The sequence below is a fragment of the Lathyrus oleraceus genome, chromosome 1 (assembly GCF_024323335.1).
Source record: "Lathyrus oleraceus cultivar Zhongwan6 chromosome 1, CAAS_Psat_ZW6_1.0, whole genome shotgun sequence".
NCBI lineage: Eukaryota > Viridiplantae > Streptophyta > Magnoliopsida > Fabales > Fabaceae > Lathyrus > Lathyrus oleraceus.
In genome coordinates, this window is record NC_066579.1 from 11333632 (window position 1) to 11343506 (window position 9875).

General features: G+C 39.9%; 1 pseudogene; it reads right to left on the reverse strand.

The window, feature by feature from the left end:
- Positions 1–310: 310 nt before the first annotated feature.
- Positions 311–410, reverse strand: LOC127116374 (uncharacterized; annotated as a pseudogene).
- Between the last annotated feature and the right edge of the window lie 9465 nt (positions 411–9875).

Genomic DNA, 9875 nt, shown 5'->3' on the forward strand with positions numbered 1-9875 from the left:
CCCGCAATCGAAGCAAACAACTTCGAACTCAAACCTTCGCTGTTGCAGGCTGTGCAACAGAACCAATTCTCTGGAAATCCTACCGAGGATCCAAACCTTCATTTATCCGTATTTGTTCAATACGCTGATACTGTTAAAGCTAATGGTGTCACTTCAGAGGCAATTCGACTTCGTCTTTTTCCTTTCTCATTAAGAGATAGCGCTAGAAGATGGCTTCAATCTCTCCCTTCCAACTCAGTCACCACATGGAACGAGTTGAAGAAAGTTTTTCTTGCCCGATATTTTCCGCCAAGCAAAACAGCTATGTTAAGAGCCCAGATAAACGGATTTAAACAGAAAGACAACGAGTCTCTTTTCGAAGCATGGGAAAGATACAAAGACATGATGAGACTTTGCCCACACCATGGTTTGGAAGACTGGTTGGTAATTCACACATTTTATAATGGTCTCTTATACAACACAAGGTTAACAATAGACGCCGCTGCAGGTGGTGCACTAATGAACAAACCTTATGCTGATGCTTACCAGCTTATCGAGAGCATGGCCCAAAACCACTATCAGTGGGGAACCGAACGAACAACGGTGGAAAAACCTCAACCGAAAACTGGCATGTACGAGATAAGTAACCTTGATCACGTTAATGCAAAAGTGGATGCTTTGGTCCAGAAAATTGAAAGTTTAAACGTATCACCTCCAGCCGCCGTGGTTGCTATAACTCAGAATTGCGAAGTCTGTGGAATCCAAGGCCACACTCCTACGGACTGTCAACTCTTGACTGGAATCCAAGCAGAGCAAGTGAACTATGCTCAAGGAAGCCCCTATTCGAACACCTATAACTCAAATTGGAAGAACCATCCAAACTTTTCATATAAGAGTAATAATGCTTTATACGCACCTGGACAGTCTCCAAATCAAGCCCCATCTATACCTCCGGGATATCAGAAGCCGAATCCATCCATGCCTAACAATAATACCCCTAGAAAATCCAACTTGGAAATTATGATGGAAAACTTTATAGCTTCCCAACAACAAACCAATAAAGATTTCTTAAACCAGAACATACACACTGGCGAACAACTTAAACAACTAGCAAGCAAAGTAGATGCCTTGGCTACCCATAACAAAATGCTGGAAACACAAATATCACAAGTAGCTCAACAACAAGCACCTACTGCTGCACCAACTGGTACATTCCCTGGACAGCCCCAACCTAATCCGAGAAGCCAAGCTCATGCAATTATATTAAGAAGTGGAACGGAAGTGGAAGGACCGTCTGATCCAAGGATAGAAAACCAAAACCCTAAGAAATCAACTGAGGAAAGTGAACCTAAGGAAAAGGAAGAGAGTAATAAGGAAACCCTAGAAAAGAAGTAACCTTATGTACCTCCACCACCTTACAAACCACCTATACCTTACCCTCAAAGGCTTGTTAAAACCAAAGATGCGGGCCAATTTAGAAAATTTGTTGATCTCCTTAAACAATTAAACGTTACAATTCCGTTCACCGAAGCTATTACGCAGATGCCCTCATATGCTAAATTCTTAAAAGAAATTCTTTCTAATAAGAGGAAACTTGAGGATAGCGAAACCGTTACACTCCCTGCCGAATGTAGCGCAATAATCCAAAACATGCCCCCTAAACTCAAGGATCCGGGTAGTTTCTCTATACCCTGTCACATAGGAAAATTTGTCATCGACAAAGCTTTATGCGATTTAGGAGCCGGAATTAGCGTTATGCCTTTATCCATATGTAAGAAACTGGAAATGGGAGAATTAAGACCGACCAAAATGTCCGTGCAACTAGCAGATCGTTCCATCAAATATCCTGTAGGAATCCTTGAAAACGTTCCCGTACGCATAGGTCAGTTTTACATTCCCACTGATTTTACAATTATGGACATTAGAGAAGATGATATTACACCCATTATACTGGGAAGACCATTCTTAGCAACTGCCGGTGCGATCATAGACGTAAAACGAGGACGACTCACCTTCGAAGTAGGTGAAGAGAAAATTGAATTCATTCTTTCCAAATTCTCGAAAGCACCTGCAATAGAAGATACATGTTACTTCATGGATATCATCGATGAATGCATAAAAGAAGCAGAGTTAGGAGAAGACAAATCATCAGACTATCTTTTAGAGGACAAATCTAACCAATGTTTAGCAATAACACCGGACCCTACGCAATGTCTTAACAAACCAACCCCTGATTTGAAAACACTTCCCAAAAATCTGAGATATGAATTCCTAGACTTAGAACTTGAACGACCTGTGATAGTTAATGCAGATCTAGGAAGACTCGAAACCGAAAAACTCTTACATATCTTAAGGAAGTACCCCACCGCACTAGGATACCACATCACCGATCTTAAAGGAATAAGCCCTTCTATTTGTATGCACCGCATCATGTTAGAAGAAGACTGTAAAACCTCTAGGGAACACCAGAGAAGACTAAATCCGATCCTGAGTGAGGTAGTAAAGAAAGAAATAACCAAGTTATTGGAAGCAGGTATTATATATCCTATATCTGATAGCAAATGGGTTAGTCCTGTACACGTTGTACCAAAGAAAGGAGGCATAACCGTTATTGAAAACGAAAAAGGGGAAACTATAACTAAACAAATTGAATCGGGATGGAGAATGTGCATTGATTTTAGGAAACTAAACAAAGCAACCCGAAAAGATCATTTCCCTTTACCATTCATTGACCAAATGTTAGAACGATTAGCAAAACATTCACATTTCTGTTATCTAGACGGTTATTCAGGCTTCTTTCAAATACCAATTCACCCTGATGACCAAGAAAAGACAACGTTCACATGCCCTTTTGGTACCTTCGCTTATAGACGAATGCCGTTTGGTCTGTGTAATGCCCCTGCAACCTTTCAAAGATGCATGATGGCAATATTCGCCGACTTTCTCGAAAACATCATGGAAGTATTTATGGATGACTTTTCTGTATATGGACAAAGTTTCGAAGAATGCCTTGAAAACCTAGAAAGAGTCCTTGAGCGATGTGTAAAAGTAAACTTAGTACTTAACTGGGAAAAGTGCCACTTTATGGTACAAGAAGGAATTGTTTTAGGACACATCATCTCGAACAGAGGAATTGAAGTAGACAAAGCCAAAATAGAGGTAATCGAAAATCTTCAACCCCCAAGAACCGTGAGGGAAGTACGAAGCTTTTTAGGACACGCCGGTTTTTACCGACGATTCATCAAAGACTTCTCTAAGATAACTAAACCTTTAACCGGACTATTGATGAAAGATGCTGAATTCATATTCGACGATAACTGTTTAAAAGCATTTCAAACTCTTAAACAAGCATTGATCTCAGCACCCATAATGCAGACACCAGACTGGAATGAACCATTCGAAATAATGTGCGATGCCAGTGATTATGCTGTAGGTGCTGTTTTAGGACAAAGAAAGGATAAAAAGCTTCACGTTATATATTACGCAAGCAGAACCCTGGATGAAGCGCAAATGAATTACGCCACTACCGAGAAAGAACTCCTAGCAGTGGTATTTGCACTAGATAAATTTCGTTCTTACTTGGTAGGAGCCAAAATAATAGTCTACACTGATCACGCTGCTATCAGGTACCTTTTAACAAAAAAAGATGCTAAACCTAGACTCCTAAGATGGATCTTGTTGCTACAAGAATTCGACTTAGAAATCAAGGACAAGAAAGGAACTGAAAACGTAGTAGCAGACCACCTCTCTAGACTTGAGAACCTTGAACCGGAAAGAACATCAATTAATGATGATTTCTCGTATGACAAACTTATAGCTACTTTGGAAGAGAACAACTCCGACATGCAAGTAGAAACCACCTTAGCTATATCTGCCACACCATGGTACGCTGATCTCGTCAATTATTTAGCTGCCGGAATAGTTCCACCTACTTTATCTTACCAGCAGAAGAAACGATTCTTCTACGACATAAAACAATATTACTGGGATGATCCCTTACTTTTCAAAAGAGGCCCCGATGGTATTTTCCGTCGATGTATACCCGAAGAAGAGGTAGAAAATATAATCCAACACTGCCACTCCGCTCCTTATGGTGGACACACAAGTACATCCAAGACCTGCTCTAAAATCCTACAAGCTGGCTTTTATTGGCCAACTATATGGAAGGACGTACATGCGACTATTAAGGAGTGTGACAGATGTCAACGCACGGGAAACATATCTAGACGTGACGAGATGCCGCAAAAAGGTATTTTGGAAGTAGAGATTTTTGACGTGTGGGGGATAGACTTCATGGGACCTTTCCCATCCTCTTTCGATAACAAATACATACTCGTGGCAGTTGACTACGTATCAAAATGGATCGAAGCTATAGCTTCCCCAACAAACGACACCCGAGTAGTAACTAGACTCTTTAAGAATATAATATTTCCGAGATTTGGCATCCCAAGAATAGTAGTCAGTGATGGTGGATCGCACTTTATATCCAAAGTACTCGAAAAACTACTATTTAAATATGGAGTAAGACATAAGATAGCTACACCTTACCACCCTCAAACCAGTGGACAAGTGGAAGTATCTAACAGAGAAATCAAGCAAATACTAGAAAAAACGGTAGCCACTTCAAGGAAAGATTGGTCATTGAAATTACCAGAAGCTTTGTGGGCATACCGAACTGCTTATAAAACCCCCATAGGGACGACCCCATTTAAGCTCATTTATGGAAAATCCTGTCACCTCCCGGTAGAATTAGAACATAAAGCCTATTGGGCTATTAGAAATCTAAATTTGAATTATAAAGCCGCCGGTGAAAAGAGAATCCTTGACATAAACGAATTAGAGGAACTCAGAAGAGACGCCTATGAAAATGCCAGAATCTATAAAGAAAGAACAAAACAATGGCATGACAAGCGTATATCAAGGAAAATCTTCAAGCAAGGCGACGCAGTACTTTTATTTAACTCTAGACTAAAGTTATTCCCGGGAAAACTACGATCCAGATGGTCAGGGCCTTTTCATATCACTAAAATCTTTCCCAGTGGAGCGGTAGAAATAAAAGGAAAATCTACAGAACCGTTCACCGTAAACGGGCAACGTCTGAAACACTATCACTATGCGGAAACCAACGAGGATTCGCAAATCCTACACTTAGACGAAACGCCCCCAGGACCTATAGATTATACTTAACAGTTTCTTTGTCGAGCTTGCGACATTTAAACAAAGCGCTTAGTGGGAGACAACCCACAAATTAGTTTGTTATTTTATTATTCTATTATTATCATTTCCCTATTTCTTTCTTAATTATTCTTTTAATTTCTGTTTAGTATTCATTCTTGATTTATTCAAAAAGAAAAAAATAAATAATAATAATAATTTTTTCTTCTTTCGGCATTTGGCCAAATCCTGACTTAAACTCATGTTTTCTTTTCTCTAGCTAACACTAACCAGATGGGACATTTTGATCGTATGGGTATCAAGTTCAGAGGAATGGCTCAGAAACAAAAGTTTGAAGAACTAGCCACTAGAGAGATGTTACCTAGTTTATATGCTGATGATTGGGCTATGACTGCCCTTGGACTGAGACAGAGTGTCCTGTATTTGCTGAATCAGATAGGATGGGAGACATCCCCTATCCTGAGACATTTCACCACCTACCGGAGACTCACACTAGAATTCCTTAGTTCATTAATCTATCTACCCAGCCATGGAAAAGGAATTAGCAGAGGTTTTATCCAGTTCAGAATGTTCAATATGGAGTACCAATTTAATATTAGAGACTTTACCAATCTTTTGGGTTTTCCTACCTCCTTTGATACATTCACTGTAAGCCAGGAAGAACTTTTTGAATATAGAGAGCTTGAACACTTTTGGGGTAGGCTGACTGGAAATGATGAGCCCGAAGAACATGAGTTTCTCTCTGGAAACATACACAACCCGGCTTTTCGCTATTTCCATAAGATCCTGACCCACACTTTATTTGGGGAGAAGCCAAATAGTACTTCAGTTTCACGTGATGAACTCTTCATCATATTTTGTGCTTCCCAGAACCGTCCAGTGAACGGTGCCACTTTTATGTTAGCTAATTTGGACCACCTTATCCAGGATGAGAGAGCACCCATTAGAATAGGCGGTTTGATAACTATGATAGGTAATGCTATTGGATTACGTCAGCCTATGCTTGACCTTAGCCCTTTTTGTGGCATTACCACTATGAGTATACCCTTCCTCTTCAACACTATGTTCATAGCAAACCTAGGGACTGATGAGTTTGAGCTTATTATTGATAACCAAGTTCTCTGCCTATTCACCATGCCCGATCCTAGGACTAGTGTTCATAACCAAAGGAACTGGCTCTATAACCTGAATGAAACCCCAACTCCTGCTGGATCCACTGAATCCATCCAGGATTATGAGATTTGTGATGACTATGATAATTATGTTGACCAGATCTCTCATGCTGAATCTGACCCTCAGACACCATCCGGCTATCATGATATTGACCCTCCTCCTCAGCCTGTTCCGACCGAAGAATCAGCCATACCTGACCTCCGACATCATATGCCCGGAACTGATTATAACACCGCCATTGAAGCTTTGATGTCAGAACAAGACGCCCTCAGAGGAGAATTTACTAACATGAGAGACGAAGTTCTAGGATACATGAGCAGTATGACGAATCAGATTCACGAATTGCTACATCATGTTAACTCTTTTGCTCCTCCGGCCAGAGATCGTACAGAGGGATAGAGTTTAGTTATTTTTCTAAGTTATTTAGTTTTAAGTTAGATTATTTATTAATGTTATTTGAATTCATGTTTATTTCTCTTTCATTTCATTGTTTTCCTTTCCTGTATTACATTATGATCATTTTTATTGAAGCTGTTTATTTAATTTTATTATGCAATAGCTATTATGCTCTACTGTTACTACCTATGAATTATTATTATACAAAGCAGATTAAGCATGCACAATAAATTAAACTGCAGACTAAACTGATCATAAGCAAAACAAAACATTAAAATACGCTACCAAAGTAATTCTGTGAAGCGCCACTAAGCCTTTCCAAAAAGGAATGTGTGACGAGCGTCACACTATCCATAACGGGCGGCACGCTTAATGCCTGTTACGAGCGTCACACCCCTGTGACGAGCGTAACACTCCTCAGACTAGTGAACGTTAAGGAGCCGTTGGAGACGAACGTTACACCTTTAACTTTTCACCTTCCCCATTCATTTTTTCATTTAACCACACTTAATTACTTTTCAACCACTTTTTCTTTCCACCTTCCAAATTCTTCTCCTATAAATACCCACCAAACCTTCCTTCATTCACCACAAAACAATTCTCTCCTATCAAATACATTTCTTTTTCTTTCCAAATCACCCCTTCAAAATTCATCACAATGGCGGGAAATCAGAATTTCGGAAATATCATCTTCCGATCCGTAGATGACAATTATCAGAGGGAGCAATTCGAGCGTTTCCAACAGCGAGGCGTCGTTTCCACCAGGTACCCCGATTTACCTTGTTTACTACAATTAGGCCTACTCCAAGGTATCGAATGGATGCTCCGTCAAGCCAACTTAACCTTCCTTTGCACTCATAATCAACCCACCTACCCACCCCTAACCTTAGAATTCTTAAGTTCATACGACTACACCACTCCCGCCGGTGAAGACGAATTTCTAACCGGTACCGCAACCTTCCGGATGTTTAACACCGAGTACTCCTTAACCCAAAACCAATTGAGTACCATGCTACAATTTCCCACAGAAGGTCTGCTGCACGCCAGAATCCCTCCAACCTCAAACTGGAACACAGTTGGTGTTTTTGGCCTTTTTAAGAAAATTTCCGGTATAGATACCTACAACTGGGAAGAGCTCCTTCTCTCCCATATACATAACCCCACTATCCGGTACTTTATCCCCATCCTGCAAAACACAGTTTTTGGAAGGCCAAACAACAGCAAGGTCAACTCAAAGGAACTATTTTTCCTCCAGTGCGTCTTCGAACCAGATACTCAGGTAAACGCCGCCTCTTTTCTCTTTCATCATATCCGCACCTTATGTGCTAGAGGCAGGCAACCTTTTATAATTGGTGGATTAATAACCACCATCGCACTTGGCCTAAACCTAGGGGATAAACTCCAAACTTTAGAATCCCTACCTCCCCTATCTATGGATATCAGCTACTGTCGATCCAGCCGCTTGATTAAGAACAGAGTAGGCGGAGGATATTATCTTATGGTGAACAACCAGGCAGTCCCAAGCGTTGTTCTACCAAATACTGCCCTCACTGATGTCACAAACCCCGACCGCCACCTCTACGATCTAAACGCTCCCGAAACCACCGAGCCTTCACAAACAAACCCGCAAACAGATGAGTTTGAAGAAATGGAACAAGGTGATCATCCGCCTACACAACAGTCAGTCCCGCTCAACCCTTCCGGCAATACAACTGGCCAATCCTCCCAACGTCGTCGACGAAGAAGGCCTGCAACCATTGACGACATTATGGATGTTATCGATGGCATGCAGGCACAGAATGTCGAAATGCTGCAGATGATGCATCAAATGCAACAACAACAGGATGCTAGGAATGCCATAACCGACCAGCGGTTTACTGAATTGTTCAGCAGGTTCGACAACTTAGACTTACGTCAGAGATCACCAGGTCCAAGAACCAGAGGCGGAAGACAACCTTAGTTGTAGTTTTTTTTTCCTTTCCATATTGTACTTCATTTCCTTAAAACATTGGGGACAATGTTTAATTTAAGTATGGGGGGGAAAACCTTGTTCGTTCAACCTTCTATTTTTCAAGTATGTTATTTTCCCTTTCATTGTTATTTCCCTTTCTTATTATGAAAAAAAAAATTATTATAATATATATTTATTTTAAGTTAAGTCCCTAGTGTGAAAATTTCTATTATCTATTCCCTCAATTTTCTTGAGCCATAACAAAAAAAAAATTTTTAACACACCCAATAAGTATAAAGGTTGCTTACCTTATAAAACTTGAGTGAAATCAAGACAAAAAAAAATCATTACCATAACAACGCTCTGAGAACCTCAACATGTTAGATCAGGATAAGTACCTATTATACCGATTCCTCGAACTTTTAGTTTTATAACAACCCCGAGTAGTTTATACGAGAAATCAGCACCATCTCAATAGCAAACTACGTGGAGAGCCGATGAATATAAGTGAATGATCCCCAAAGTAACATAAAATATATGAATATATCAGGAAATGCACTGATTAAATTAGGTGATCCTTACCAGATCATTTAATCTAAAGGTTGCAAATCATGCAAAAACACAATATGAAAAATCCATTATGAGTTGGTTCAGTAGGTATCTGGTACTGAACTCGGTAGGGCGGACTACGGTTCGATCCCCCACAATTTGCAATGGACTGAATAACGAAGTTATCCGACTTATGTACCAGAACTTCTAGCTAAAAGCGGATCATAATCACTAACGGTTACTCCACTATGTGCGCGAAAAGATAAAGGGCTTAATGTGATTTCGCTAGAATGAAAGCGGGTGAAATAAAAGTAAAGGAACTAGGATAACTATAATGGCATTACTTGAACTGATTTGCATAAGGTAGGGTTATCTAAGTTGTAACGGTAGTTGTTGATGTCAAGATTTAACTCAAGTTGCTTCTAAACAAAATCCACTTGCAACCTATTACGAATTGATGTGTGCTTTGAAACTTCGCCTGGCTAAATTTTTGAAAACGATTTCTATACTGAATTTTTTCTTGAGGACAAGCAAAGATCTAAGTATGGGGGAGTTTGATAACACGAAATTATATCATATTTTAGGACTTAATTCCATTAAATTCTATGACTATTTATTTCGGTTTACTGCATTTTATGAGATATTACGTGGT